At 38.1% G+C, this 15,521-nt stretch overlaps 1 protein-coding gene across 1 annotated transcript in view; it reads left to right on the plus strand.

Annotated features, from left to right (window-relative positions):
* LOC117992355 (uncharacterized) overlaps positions 1-9,020 on the plus strand; it is a 257,093-nt gene extending 248,073 nt beyond the window's left edge. The window contains exon 11 of the mRNA XM_069505950.1: positions 8,972-9,020. The gene's annotated coding sequence lies outside the window, so the exon portion shown is untranslated. The remainder of the gene's footprint in view (positions 1-8,971) is intronic.
* Positions 9,021-15,521: the final 6,501 nt, after the last annotated feature.

Genomic DNA, 15,521 nt, shown 5'->3' on the forward strand with positions numbered 1-15,521 from the left:
AGACATCATCATCATCATCATTATCAACCGATAGACGTCCACTGCTGGACATAAGTCTCTTGTAGAAACTTCCACACACCACGTTCTTGCGCCGTCCACTTAGTGTGAGGTCTTCCAATGTTGTGCTTTCTGGTGCGAGGTAGCCATTCTAGCACCTTGGGACCCCAACGTCTATCGGTTTTTTGAACTATGTGCTCTGCTCATTGCCACTTCAGCTTCGCAACCCGTTGAGCTATGTCGGTTACTCTACACTCTACGGTTAGGACAGACATTAGATTTTTAAATTAAAGCTTCTTCGTAAGATTTGCCATTTTTTTAACCGACTTCCAAATAGGAGGTGGTTCTCAATTAAGTTTTTTTTTTTTCGTTATGCGGAAAGTACCTAGATAATATTTTATAGAATCTTAGGGACCTCCTTTATTTTCATAAAAGATTATTTTTTTTAGAAACAGTAAGTACCTAACACATCTTATAACTCTGAGTTGGTTATCCTGGCGCTTCCACCGCTTGGGCATTAAGTCAACATGCCTCAAGCAGAAGAAGCGCCGGAACTGTGTCATGTGTGGGCTGTGGCACAACCCGAAAAAAATATACTAACAATCTTAATTTAAAACTATATTTAACGTAAGTAGTTATCCTAGTTATTTAGCTATTTATAAGATTAAGTTTCACCTTCCGTGTACTTACTTAGGTCTGCAAAACAAAATGGCAGCTAGGTACTCTAGTAGCAAAGTGTATCTTGTAGCACTGTAATGGCTTCATGCGCGAGTTGCGACGGACTTCAGCCTGACAAATGCACTCTGAACTAACTTTATGTCTTGTGCAGATGTGACTCCGCTACCCCTATGCTACACTCTGTTATTACGGCGAAAAGAATGGCCGAATAGTTGAACGACACTTTTATAGCAGCAGCATTTTATAGTAACTATGGATTACAACTTACTTATAATATTTTCCACGACAGCGTTTACTAATTAATAAACTTAGCTATGGATTAAGAGACCGGGAGGGCAGGACCTTCGTTATTTTATAAAAGTTGAAAGTTTCTATGTGTGGCCCTAATACAGGGAGGAACGATCAACGGCTATGAAGTTTGGATCATGGTGGCTTTGGGAGATAACAGGTAACAAAGGTGTAAAATTTCTTATGTCAAAGAATAAAGTGTAATTTTTTTATATTTTCTTCGGAACAGTATTAGGAATCACGTCATTTGTTGCCAGAAATTTAGTTTCGTGCCAACCCCAAATGATGATGATGATCATCGCTGTATGGGTCACATCGTAGTCGGTGATCGTTCGTCCCTATGTTGGGGTAAATACGCACAGAAACTTTCAGCTTTTATTATTTATTTATTTATTATTTATTTATATCTATCTAATTAGAACGGCAGTGCCACTTACACTAAATAGATGATTAATGATAAATTTAAATACAAATAAAGGAACAAAAAAGACACAAAATACAAAACGATAAAACATACTCATAAAGGATTTTTGATGTACGCTGAGAACATTGAATGACATATTCATGCAATGCTCTCCACGTACTTCGCAGTAACTCCCAAATCAAAATTGTACATGGATCCCATTGAGCATTATTGTCCAAAAGCGCGTTTCGAACGATGCTAATGAACGCGGTATAGATAGGTGACAAAGCTCTAGCAAAAGTGCGATGATGTGGGACCACGAAAAATTTATTTTTTCGTGGACGAAGATTACTGTCAGATTTAGGGACATATAGGTATACGACAGAGTTCGTCATGAAGGTCTGGAGCATTGACATCTCCTCGCGAAATTCGACACATAATTTTTAGTTGATCGCAAGTCCGTTTGACCTCCAGGGAGTTGAAACCTAAGTAACCTACGAGTAATTTGGTTGGATATAGGAAAGGGTAATATACGTTATCATAGCTATGTTTATACAGGTATCTTAGGAAAATAACGAAGGTCTGGCTCTCCCGGGTTCTCTGTCAGTTACCTACTTATTTTATTTTATTTATAGAATTGGAAAATGAAATTAAAGCGTCGAGCTTTCACGTTTCAGTGAGAAGGGGAAATGAACAAAACGTGCCGAAACGACAAACAATGGGCCAGTCCTTTGATGGAGCTATTACGAAGATCATCACGTAGTCTCGGGACGAACGTGCTGCAGACGTGTCGCTACAGATGCGGACTATGGACATTGGACAGACATGTTTCACTAAAGGCCACTAGATTGGAGAAAAACCGGCCAAGTGCGAGTCAGGCTCGCTCACCGAGGGTTCAGTAGTACAGTCGAATTTTTTCGACATTTTGCACGATAAATCAAAAACTATGATTCATAAAAATAAATGAAAATATGTTTTAGAATCCACAGGTGAAGCCCTTTCATATGATACCCCACTTGATATAGTTATCTTACTTAAAAAATTGAAAATACTAATTATTAGTTTATGACCACAAATTAATTTTTTTGTGTGATGTGACCACAAATTCACAGTTTTCAGATTTTTCCCCTAAAGCCAGCTATAAGATCTACCTACCTGCCCAATTTCATGATTCTAGGTCAACGGGAAGTACCCTGTAGGTTTCTTGACAGACAGACAGACAACAAAGTGATCCTTTATAGGATCGCTAAAAAACGAACCCTTATGGGTTCCGTTTTTCCTTTTGAGGTACGGAACCCTAAAAATTGTATCACTGTAATAATATAGTCTGTACACAGAGAATTCAACCTCAAGAGTACGCATATACAATACTAGATGATGCCCGCGACTTCGCCCTCGTGGATTTAAGTTTTAAAAATCCCATGGGAACTCTTTGATTTTCCGCGATAAAAAGTAGCCTATGTCCTTCCCCGGGATGCAAGCTATATCTGTACCAAATTTTGTCAAAATCTGTTGAACAGATGGGCCGTGAAAGGCTAGCAGACAGACAGACAGACAGACAGACAGACAGACAGACAGACAGTCAGACAGACAGATAGATAGACAGACAGACACACCTTCATATTTATAATATTAGTATGGATGCAATGTAAAATGTTGGCGGGGGACAACCCTCCACCTCCCATGGCCCCACCAACCTCTCGGTTATATGGGCCGAATCGCGGGAGGGCGCCCGTTCGGTACTTGCTCTTGACATTTTCCCGGGCGCCTTCTTGAATCCCTACAAATTATTTTGTCTCTTCCTTGTCCCTTATGCTTACTCTCCCAGCTTGGCGGCAAGACGTCACTAGCACAGCTAAGAGCCCCGCTGCTGCTCCTCCGTGGTGCCGGCCTGGCACCTGTACGCTCCGAGCGGCGAGCTACACGTTGGCGGGGGACAGGGGAGAATGCTTTGTTGTGATTGATGGACTCAAAAGTCACGTAATCAAGGCAATGTGCGGAATGAGAGTACCGAACGGGCGTGGGCCGACCTTTGTGCTAAGCAACTGCCTAAGCTTGGCGATCGCGGGTGGCGTCTATAGGTGGTGGTCTGTGACTCTATATCACTGATTTTCCTGGATAAAAAGGAGCTTAAAAATTTTTGCTTGCTTTTGAATCGTCAAATGCTTACTTAATTTACCACTGGTTCGGAATGCATGCCGTTCCTACCGAGAAGAACCAGCAAGAAATTGATTGTGGAAGTTTATTATAAAATATTAAGTATCTTCTCAGACCTGGGCGCGTTTGAAACCACCGCAGCTTTAGTTTTAAGTTATTTATGTAACGGATAGTCAAAAAGTGTAAATATTACTTACTATAACTTTACTATGGAGGTAGCCTACGTTCTTTTTTTGGGTGTAATCTATCTCTGTACTAAATTTTGTCCAAATCGGTTAGCGGATTATTTGAAACATGTTACTTTTTCGGAACAAAAGTAGCTTATATCTATCTCCGACAGGGACCAAAGTTTAATCAAAATCAGTTAAGATGATGGACCGTGAAAAACTAACGACCCAGTTTCGCATTAATTATAATATTAGCATTGGAGTTACATACTCCAAAAATACCATCTAAAATCATACCAGACTAAGTACTGATTCTCTAACACTGAATGAAAGCCATCGAATGACCGAACTCATTTGGCATTTATTTTTAATCCATTAAAGATTTTCTAGGAAAACATATTTTAATATCCCTCAGAGAAGCAGCAGTGTAGAACAACCAAGGCCAAATAAGCTCGGTGGCTATTATTCAGTGTTAGACACTGAGTTAGCGAATCATCCCGCAGGAATGTCTCAGCATATGAGTCAGGATTGTCACCCTATATTCGGGTAAACGTTGTGGGTAAACGTTTTAAGCGTGTATTTAGGACTGTTGACTTTTAAAGTTAAATCATGTAAGTCTTATCATTCACGTTTATAATAATTATTTTGGAGGCCCATAAAGCTCGGCCGTTTAGCGGATAATATCAGGCTGACCGAGCTGAATGTGGGCCTGAAATGGCTTATTACCTGGAGCCGTGAGCACTTTCTAATATAAGGGTTTGTCCCTATATTATTACTAGCTGATGCCCACGACTTCGTACGCGTGGATTTAGGTTTTTAAAAATCCCGTGGGAACTCGTTGATTTTCTGGGATATAAAGTAGCCTATAATATCGCTCTCGGTCTTTAACTATGTCTACCTACCCATGCAAAAAATCACGTCAATCCGTTGCTCCGTTGCGACGTGATTGAACTCACTTTCAGATCCCCATCCCTCATCATAATCATCACCTCATAGCCGGTACATTAATGAGCACGGGTCTACTCTCAGAACGAGTAAGGTTTGGTCATATCCATTACGCTGTCCAAGTGCAGATTTACAGACTTCACACACCTTTGAAAACATTATGGAGAACTCTCAGACATGCATGTTTCCTCAAATTCCTTCCTGCATGTTAAAGCAAGTGATAAGCTCCGAAAAGGTAGAAATCTCAGACTCCCCGACTTGGAGGCGATGTCTTGACCACTACACTATCACCGCTTCTCTATAGTTTTTTTTTATTTTTATTCAGATACAAGTTAGCCCTTGACTGCCATCTCACCTGATGGTAAGTGATGATGCAGTCTAAGATGATAGCGGGTTAACCTGGAAGGGGTATGGCAGTTTTTATTGAACCCATACCCCTTTGGTTTCTACACGGCATCGTACCGGAACGCTAAATCACTTGGCGGCACGGCTTTGCCGGTAGGGTGGTAACTAGCCACGGCCGAAGCCTCCCACCAGTATATAGTATTATCAAATAGTTCTCTATAGTATTATCATAATGAGATTGAACGTATATGAAAGCCACATATCGCCCGCAAAACACATTCGATTTAAATGGGATAAGTTTTGCGAATGCAATTTCATGCCGTGTTAACTCGATGCTACTTATACTTATGGAACTATTCGTATGGGGAATCAGTATGAAAGGATAAAATTTATGCCTTCCATGCTTAGGATTACCATAAATAAAGGTACTTGTAGCATTTATTTGTTTCTTTATTGCAAACTAGCTGATGATTTTCCGATACAAAATTTTGCTTATGTTCATCCAAAGGATGCAAGCTACCTCTGTACCGCATTTTGTCAAAATCGGTTCAACTGATAGGCCGTGATAAGCTAGCAGATAGACAAACAAATTTTCGCATAATTTTTTTAAAGAATATTAGCCATGTTAATCATGACTTATTTTTCCCCTTTCCCCTCCAACTAAGCGAAAGCTTGTGGTGTGATTAGATACGACAATAGTGCAACAGGTGGGGTTTGAACCGCCGACCTTTATGATTTCAATCCGCTCCTTTAACTATTGAGCTTTTTTACTGTAGTAATTTAAGTTTTATTAAAAAAATATATAAATTATTAATTTATATTTTCATTAAAAAACAATAATTAAAAAAATCGTTTATTATTAAAATTAGTTGACGCCCACAATTTCATCCCCGTGGATTTAGATTTTAATAATTCCGCGAACTCTTACGGGATAAAAAGCAGCCTATATGTCACTCTCCTGGTCTTTATTTTATATCTAACTAGCTGATCCCCGCGGCTTCGCCCGCGTGTATATAATATAGCCTATGTCACTCAGGAATAATGTAGCTTTCTATTGGTGACAGAATTTTCCAAATCGGTTCAGTAGTTCCAGAGATTACCCCCTACAAACAAACTTAATGACATTACCTCTTTATAATATTAGAATAGACTATACTTTATTAGGTTATCTAATATCATATCTAATATATATATATATATCTTCGTTGCGATGAGATTAAAGCAGAAACCAACAAACACACACACTTCCGCATTTTATAATACGAGTAGGTATGGGTAGAGATTTTAATTCATAGATAAGATTTTCATAGAATAGATAGGTATTGAGAGTAGACAGGTACATAACTATCCATTAAAAGTACCTACATGTATACGGTCATTGCGTAGGTTAACCCATGAAAGTGCAAACAGCAGTAAAACTGACCAAGTTTGTTATCAACGCCTGGAATTAGTAATATTCCACCCGCAGTTAACGATAAGGCTGTGTGATTCTAACATCGACTGTTGTGGTTTAATGATGTAAACTCCGATGAGATTCGGATTAAGAACCGACCATAGATTAAATAAGAGTTACTTCGGCCAGACAGTTTATTTCTAATTAGTTACGATGGGATTTGAATTAGATGCTAGGTCACAGATTAAGTAATAGGTGATATTAGTTCAAATCTATACATCATATACGTATACCTTGTAAGTAAGATTTAAGTATACGAAGTAACGAAGATAAACCTTCGTGATTTTTTTGCTGTTTCTAAAGTGGAGTTGTTAAACATTGTTTATGTTGATAATAAAAATAAAAAAAAGTTTTAAAAATCCCGTTGGAACTCTTTGATTTCCCGGAATAAAAAGTAGTCTATGATATTCTCCATTATTTTTAAATACATATCAAAATGACCAAAAATTAATAATATTTTCAATAAAGATAAGTAATAATAAGTCATTAACAGTTTTCGGGAATCGATCGCTGCAGCATCATACTAATATTATAACGAAATAAATATTTTACATAGACGACTAATTTTAATTGATAACACAACACATTATCATAACTACATTAACATAATTTGCGTGTTCGATTTTATACCCAACAATTTATATAAAATATGCACAATAGTATGTTATAATAAACATATAGTAATGAAATAATACCTTGGTTTAATATAATAAACAGAAATTATTATGTTGCATTATACTAAAATAATACGAGTATTATGATAATTTTGTCGGGATATAAGTTAACAACGATCAAATTTATCAAAAATTAGCTGATGCCCGCGACTTCATCCGCGTGGAATTAGGACTCTAATAATCCCGTGGGAACTCTTTGATTTTCCGGGATAAAGAGTAGCCTACGTCACTCTCCAGGTCTTTATCTATACCAATACAAAAATCACGTCAATCCGTTGCTCCGTTGCGACGTGATTGAAGGACAAACCACCAAACCAACAAACAAACACACTTTCGCACTTATAATAAGTACTAGCTGATGCCCGCGACTTCATCCGAGTGGAATTAGGTTTTTAATAATCCCGTGGGAACTCTTTGATTTTCCGGAATAAAAAGTAGCCTATGTCACTCTCCAGGTCTTTATCTATACCAATAGAAAAAATCACGTCAATCCGTTGCACCATTGTGACGTGATTGAAGGACAAACCAACAAACCAACCAACCAACAAACAAACTCACATTCGCACTTATAATAAGAACTAGCTGATGCCCGCGACTTCGTCTGCGTGGATTTAAGTTTCAAAAATCCCGTGGAAACTCTTTGATTTTCCGGTTTCAAGCCTATCTCACTCTCCAGGTCTTAAACTATACCTATGCAAAAAATCACGTCAATCCGTTGCGACGTGATTGAGGAAAAACTAACAAACAAACAAACACTTTTTCGCATTTATAATAAGAGTACTGATTCCTTCAAACAAACAGTCGTCTGCGTCAGCTCTCACTACTTGTAAATGACTTACATAACAAGTTTCTTACCTTGTTCCAGTAGTAATGGATAGTTGCGTTTGAATACAATACAATTTCCGTACTCATGACAAAGTTGTCCGAGTAATTTAAATTGTAAGCCACTTCAAAGTGAATTCAAATAGGTTCATTCGGAATCTATTTGAGTTTCATTACGTCATTATTTGGTGTACACACGGTACACAGTGGACTACGTGTTGGCAGTCGGAGCTTAATTAAACCGTGCTTTAACCGCAGATTTTGTTAGTGTAAACCTGTTTACTGCTGTGCATTATAAACACACTGGCTTGCGTTGGGACCAGCTTTGGTTATTTTATGTTCAGTGTTGCTTGACCTTTGAGAGACAGAGAAAAATAACGGTTATCTGCATCTCGCACTAATTAAGCAACGCTATTTGTTACTACGATAACAAGATAAGGGGACCTTGTTACCGTGATACTATAATAATAGATAGCAGTATTTGAATACAATACAATTACCGTACTCATGACAAAGTTGTCCGAGTAACCTAATTAAATAAAAGGAAAAGCTGACTGACTGACTGATCTATCAACACACAGCTCAAACTACTGGACGGATCCTATCCTGGAAAGACCTATGTCCAGTAGTGGACGCATACAGGTTGATGGAATGGAATGGAAAAATTGAAAATTAATCTTTTATCACGCTCTTACCTAATGATAACTAAGTTTATGATAGAAGCATCGGAACAGAACTAAACTGAAATGGGTAGTTTTACCTTTTTCACAGTATCTTATCGACATCGTACCAGTAGCTCGATTGCGATAGAATGACAGTTACAATTTCACGATCGCAATCACCTCTGATTGGTTGATGATCACTCACTATTGGCTACAATGACTTGTTGCAACTAGAATAGCACAAATTCAGCCAATCACAACAATCCATACTTATTACTTATTTACTTATATACACTTATAATAATTATTATAAATGCGAAAGTGTGTCTGTCTATCTGTCTGTCTGTCTATCTGTCTGCTAGCTTTTTACGGCCCAGCAGTTCAACCGATTTTGATGAAATTTGGTACCGAGATAGCTTGCATCCCGGGAAAGGACATAGGCTACTTTTTATCCCGGAAAATTGAAGAGTTCCCACGGGATTTTAAAAAAACCTAAATCCACGCGGACGAAGACGCGGGCATCATCTAGTTGAGATTATAATAATGATTGATACAGGTTTTACGAAATTGCCCTACAGAGACTGAATCACGTATGACAGTTTTATAAAACTCATCTAATCGGCTTCTATACGGCAAAAACCTCCAGCCCTGAATGCCTATCGGTAGAGGCGAAGCGCCTACGAATAAAATAAATTGCATTGCAAAGCGGTAATATTATTCAAATGGATTCAATAACGTTTAACACTGTAAAGCGATTTGCACTGGGAGGCCGTCACAATCCTCGGTATTTTCAATCAGAGTCCTATTGTTTGGGCCGCGTTGATGCCACTGTTTTACATAATACCGGGTTTACATAACATTTACCTCTATACAAAAGGGTAAATCATTGTATCATGTGTCATGACAATATCCAAATTACAATAGAGCCGCGAAAATTAATGGTTCAATATTGACTGATATTATGTATTGGGAGTCAAATTAAAATCTAAATATTTTGTATCATGACATTTAAAATTCACATCACTACTAGTCACTAGCGATATTGAATGTGAAAGTGTGTTTTTTGTTGGTTTGTCCTTCACGCCACAACGGATGATTTTTACACGATTTTTGCACGGATATAGATAAAAAGACCTGGGGAGTGGCATAGCATACTTATCCCGGGAAATCAAACAGTTTTTTAAAAGCTAAATCCTAAATAAGCTACCCGTGCGTAGCTGGACGGGTCGCTTATTACAATTTTCGTAGAAATTTTTAAAAATGTTACTATTGTATGTTACTTAGGAATAATGTAGCTTTCTATTAGTGAAAGAATTTTCAAAATTTCCAGAGATTACTTCTTACAAACAAACTTACAAGCTTTATAATATTAGTATAGATTAGTGTGATAGTATGATTATCAGTAAAATACCACAGAACATCTAGTTTTTTACTTCATTATAGACGCACGCTTTACCACGATCACACCTGACGGAAACTGATGATGTGGACTAAGATGGAACGCGTTTGCCTAAAAGGTGCCTAAAAATTCACTCTTGTTTTAAAGATACCCGGATTATAATTGGCAGGAAGCAAGGTACCCACACGGCCCTCGATATAAACGGCATAAGTTCAGCAATGCAATTTCACGGCACGTTGCGCCGATGCAACTTATAGAACGACTCTTTGTGGGAAATTAATATTGGAATGAGCGAACGAGTGAACTAAATGAATGCATTTAATAATCCCGCTTTTTCGTAGGGTTGGCAACTTGCAGTTACCATGATGACTCTGCCAAAAAATCATTATTTCATTGGAATTGCTAAATAGGGGGTCTTCCAAAGTTCGTAAAATCCACGTCCGTTTTTAGCTTTTAGTTTGTTAACCGTTTTAAATTTAAATGTGTATGACGTCACAACTGTGAATTTCATGCAAGCTCCCTTACTAAGCGAGCGTTTTGACGTTTGATAAAAAGTCGCTGATTTGACTAGTAGTCCTCATCTCTGTTATAACTGCTTATAAACTTTCTTGAAAGAACAGAGAACAGAATTATGACCACTGTAATTTTATTCGAAAGTTAACGAACAAGCTACTTTTTCTATTATCCGCTAAACTAGATAAATTTATAGGGTAGGTACACCAGTGATATAATAATTTTTTTAATGATATATAGACTACCACTTGGCTGTAATCAGACCTGCTGGCAAGTGATGATGCAGCCTAAGGTGAAGTGCACTTGTCTAGAAGGTGTATTTGCACTAAAAAGTATGTGATTTTACCTAATATTATTAATTATTGTCTTGGTCAAAAGCGGTTGGTAATTTTTTACGTATCTAATGTTTTTTTTAATATTTCAGTATCTATTTACCTAGTCTGTTCTTCTATTTCATAAAACGAAGCGACCTATTTCAATTTCTTAACAGCTTTTATCATTTAAATTATTTTCATAACCACTTCTCAAGTGCCAACCCTAATTATACGAATAAGCCAAGTTATTAAAACTTGTTTTTGTTCCAGTCTATGCAGATTCAGTTTTTCTTCTAAGTCGTTGTCTTCGTTGCTGAAGGCTGTGTCCATTTTGTAGAAGCTTAACCTTTTAAATTGCTCCTGACAAAGGTCTTATTCTTTAAATTGTCTGATCTCTGAATGTTGAAATGCCATTATTTTTTTTATTTAATTTTTTAATGAATATTAGCCATGTTAAATGACTAATATCCCCCTTTCCTCTCCAACTAAGCGTCAGGCTTGTGCTAGGAGTAGGTACGACAATAGTGCAACGGGCGGGGTTTGAACGACGACCTTTCGGTCCAGTCCAATCCTTTACCGGTTGAGCTATTGAGGCTCTAATTTTTTTAATAACTAGATGATGCCCGCGACTTGGATCCGCGTGGATTAAGGTTTCCTAAAAATCCCGTGGGAACTCTTTGATTTTCCTGAATAAAAAGTTGCTTATGCCAATTTCCGGGATGTAAGCTACCTCTGTACCAAATTTCATCAAAGTTGTTTAAACTTTTGGGCCGTGAAAAGCTAGCAGACAGACAGACAGGCACTCTTTCGCATTTATAATATTAGTATGGATTCAGTCCAGCTTGATTTTTATTGCTGCGTTAATTTTGCAGCAAATATCCACTGAATAATAAACAAAGTGCCGTAATAGTCTAGTGGTTGGGACGTCCGCCTCCTATTCGGGAGGTTGAGAGTTCGATCCCGGGCTCTCTAACTTTTCGGAGCTATGTGCGTTTTGAGAAATTAAATATCACTCGCTTTACTCAACTCTCAAACCACCATGCCTGAGATTTCTCGATAGTTATCAAAGGCGTGTGAAGTCTGCCAATCCGCAATTGGCCAGTGTGGTGGACTATGGCCAAACCCTTCTCATACTGAGAGCAGACTCGTGCTCTGTAGTGAGCCGGCGATGGTTTGATCATGATGATGATGATGATAAATAAACAAAACATCTAACATTAACTAAAACACTAATTAATAATTATCAGGGCGCACGGCAGTGCCCCCGCCAAGACGATTATATTTTCTAAAAGTGTACAGTGAACCTGCCTACTGTTTTGAAATAAAATCTTTGAATCTATCAAAGAAATTTAAACAGTAGGCTCGCGACTGTGCGCTAAATTCACGGGTTTTACTATCTAAAAATAAAATTTAAAACCGTCAAACTGCGTCTGTCCTTTGCATATTCCATTAGTTAGAAGAGTATGCGAATACTCTAAAATTAGGTTGTGCTCAGAATCCGTACCATTGTCAAATTCTACTAAAATTTAATATTCTACTCATGTTCTTCTATTAGTATCACGATAAAATAATGCGATGCAATGAGCATTTCCAACCATTTCCGATCGTTCCAAATGTGGACTAAACACCGTTAAATTGTAGCTATTGCAGTAAACTCCAACGTTTTCCTGTAATATCACGTTCCATGTTTCTATGACTTTATAATAATATTATTGTTTATCAATAAAGCCAGGTTATTGTACAGCTACAAAGTGTTGAACGAAAGCCTCGGCCCTCGAAGGGCCAGTGGTTTTAAAAATGAAATTGATAGCCGTGATAGCCTAGTGCTTAGGACTAATCAGAGGTCGGGGATTCGATCCCGGGCACCTCTAACTTTAACCCCAAAAATGTTGTAGTCTTTTTTTTTTTTTTTTAATTCAGATACAAGTTAGCCCTTGACTGCAATCTCACCTGGTGATGATGCAGTCTAAGATGATAGCGGGCTAACCTGGAAGGGGTATGGCAGTTTTTATTAAACCCATACCCCTTTGGTTTCTACACGGCATCGTACCGGAACGCTAAATCGCTTGGCGGCACGGCTTTGCCGGTAGGGTGGTAACTAGCCACGGCCGAAGCCTCCCACCAGACCAGACCAGAAATTTAGAAATTATAAAATTCCAAACCCCTGCCAGGAATCGAACCCGGGACCTCCCACTATTAAGACCACAGCGCTCACCACTGCGCCAGGGAGGTCGTCAGAAGTCTCTTCAATGTATTTTCAATGTATCGTTATTTATCATTAAATTAATGTTACTTGTGTTCTGAAGTATTGGGCAGTGCGAATTCAACACACTTATTCTAAACAGTTCTGATGATCACAGATTTCTCCGACATCAAAGCTGACGATCCATATATTTTTTTGGTAAATATAACGTAGAATTTTGATTTTTAAACGTGTATTTTGTGGCATAAAAAGTCTGGCGCTGTATGAAATAATAGGATGATCAAAACCAGTGCACGCACGGTCGTTTTACGTTACAAAGGGCGCCTACACACAATAAAATTGTTACGGCCATTTGCAAAACGACTACGGCTTGTAATTAAGGTTTTTACGGCTACATTCTTTCGCGCGTAACGGAAAATGTGTTCGATGTACACAAAAATAAAGTTCAAAGCTATTTGTTGGTTCCAAAGGGTGTCTCGTGATCTTTTCACGCACGTCTGGTCCTAAGGGCGACATAAAATAATAACTAAGTAAAAGAAGTCAGGATTGAACACCAATTGCCAAGTCAATATCAATAAATTTGGAAATTTTAAATTTTGTATAGGTACTAAAACTTGTACCACCTACTTAAAATGACTTGCCAGAGCTGAATTCTGCAAGTTATTGCTAAGGAACACTTCAATCAGTCAGTCAGTTAGTCACCTTTCCCTTTTATATATTCAGATATATATCCACTATCCTATCAATCTTAGGTTAAGGGCTGGTCTCCACTGCGCTCCCAACGAAGCGGAGCAGAGACCAATCTTTGTCTTCAAAAGCTTTATCCTACTGCCCGGTATTTTCATAAAAATATCGCAGATATTCTTCCAGAGATTTCCATCGAAATTTATACGATTCATTGACCTTTTCTTACATGAACTCTTAAAAAGGTCTCTGTTCTTCGAAAGCTTTTTAGAATAATAAAAATGTTTTAAGATAAAAAGATGTAAAAGTTCGGCTATTAATTTCAAGGGTCTGCAGGTAGACGTAGTTTTTTGAATACTAATATCAATATTATCAATGCGAGTGTGTGCTGTTTTATGTCTGTCTGTCTCTCGACTTTCACGGCTCAACTACTATTAAATGCTTGCGTCCTACGGGACGGGACATGAAAGTCAAAGAGTACCCAATGGATTTTTAAAACCTTATAAAGCCCATAGTACGAGTAACTAAGTATGGGCTTTAACTTTATTGGGCGACCATGAAATGAAATGAAATAAAATGAATTCATTTTTGACTGATTTTTGACGACCTCCCTAGCGCAGTGGTAAGTGCTGTGGTCATATTAGTAGGAGGTCCCGGGTTCGATTCCTGGCAGGGGCTTAGAATTTTGTAATTTCTAAATTTCTGGTTTGGTCTGGTGGGAGGCTTCAGCCGTGGCTAGTTACCACCCTACCGGCAAAGCCGTGTGCCGCCAAGTGATTTATCGTTCCGGTACGATGCCGTGTAGAAACCAAAGGGGCATGGGTTTAATACAAACTGCCATACCCCTTCCAGGTTAGCCCGCTTCAATCTTAGACTACATCACTCCCACCAGGCAAGATTGCAGTCAAGGGCTAACTTGTATGTGAATAAAAAAAATTGAAATGAAATTATTTATTCATTTCACGTAGGACAGCGGCACATCGCTTATGAAAAATGTCAAGATCTTACCATCGGTTCGGAAAGCAAATTCTACTGAGAATAGCCGCCAAGAAACTTATGTTTAGTTTCGGCTGAGTTTGTTGTGTGCTCTTCTCAGATCTGGGCGCGTTTGGAACCCTCGTAGTTTTAAGTTCGCGTAAAAATTATCGCCATCTTATAAATGCAACTACCGACCATCAAAAAGTGTAATTTATTACCTACTAACGATCCGCCCCGGCCTCGCATGGGTGCAATGAAGATACTAATGTGGTGTCATTGAGGTGTCATTGCCTCGGAAACTCTCAAATGAGAGGATTTTTTCCGACCTAATTCACATTATTTCAATTTCTCTAGGGATCTCTAATTTTTTGAGAACTAAACTAGAGCTATAAACCTTCCTCTTGAATCACTCTATCTATGGGTGAAAACCGCATTAAAATCCGTTACGTAGTTTAAAAGATCTACGCGTTCATACATACAGACAGCGGGAAGCGACTTTATTCTATACTATGTAGAGATTTTTAATAAACCATTACTTTGACTGAGACTAAAATATAATTTGCATATTCTAGAATGCTTAGGTACTAAAACTGGTGCACTCTGCACTAGCTGAAGCAATATCGGTTGGATTATGGATACAATATTATGCTAATTTGTCCGACCCCGGGGGAATACTTCAATCATAATATTATTATTAATCTTCCACTAATATTATCTTGTGCCGCGTGAAATATTCTCATTATGTAGAACTAACTGAATCCTGCGACTTCATCCACGTGGATTTAATTTTTTTAAATAAGTACCTACCTACCGTGGGAACTCTTTGATAATATTTCCGA

The sequence above is a fragment of the Maniola hyperantus genome, chromosome 21, assembly GCF_902806685.2.
Source record: "Maniola hyperantus chromosome 21, iAphHyp1.2, whole genome shotgun sequence".
NCBI lineage: Eukaryota > Metazoa > Arthropoda > Insecta > Lepidoptera > Nymphalidae > Maniola > Maniola hyperantus.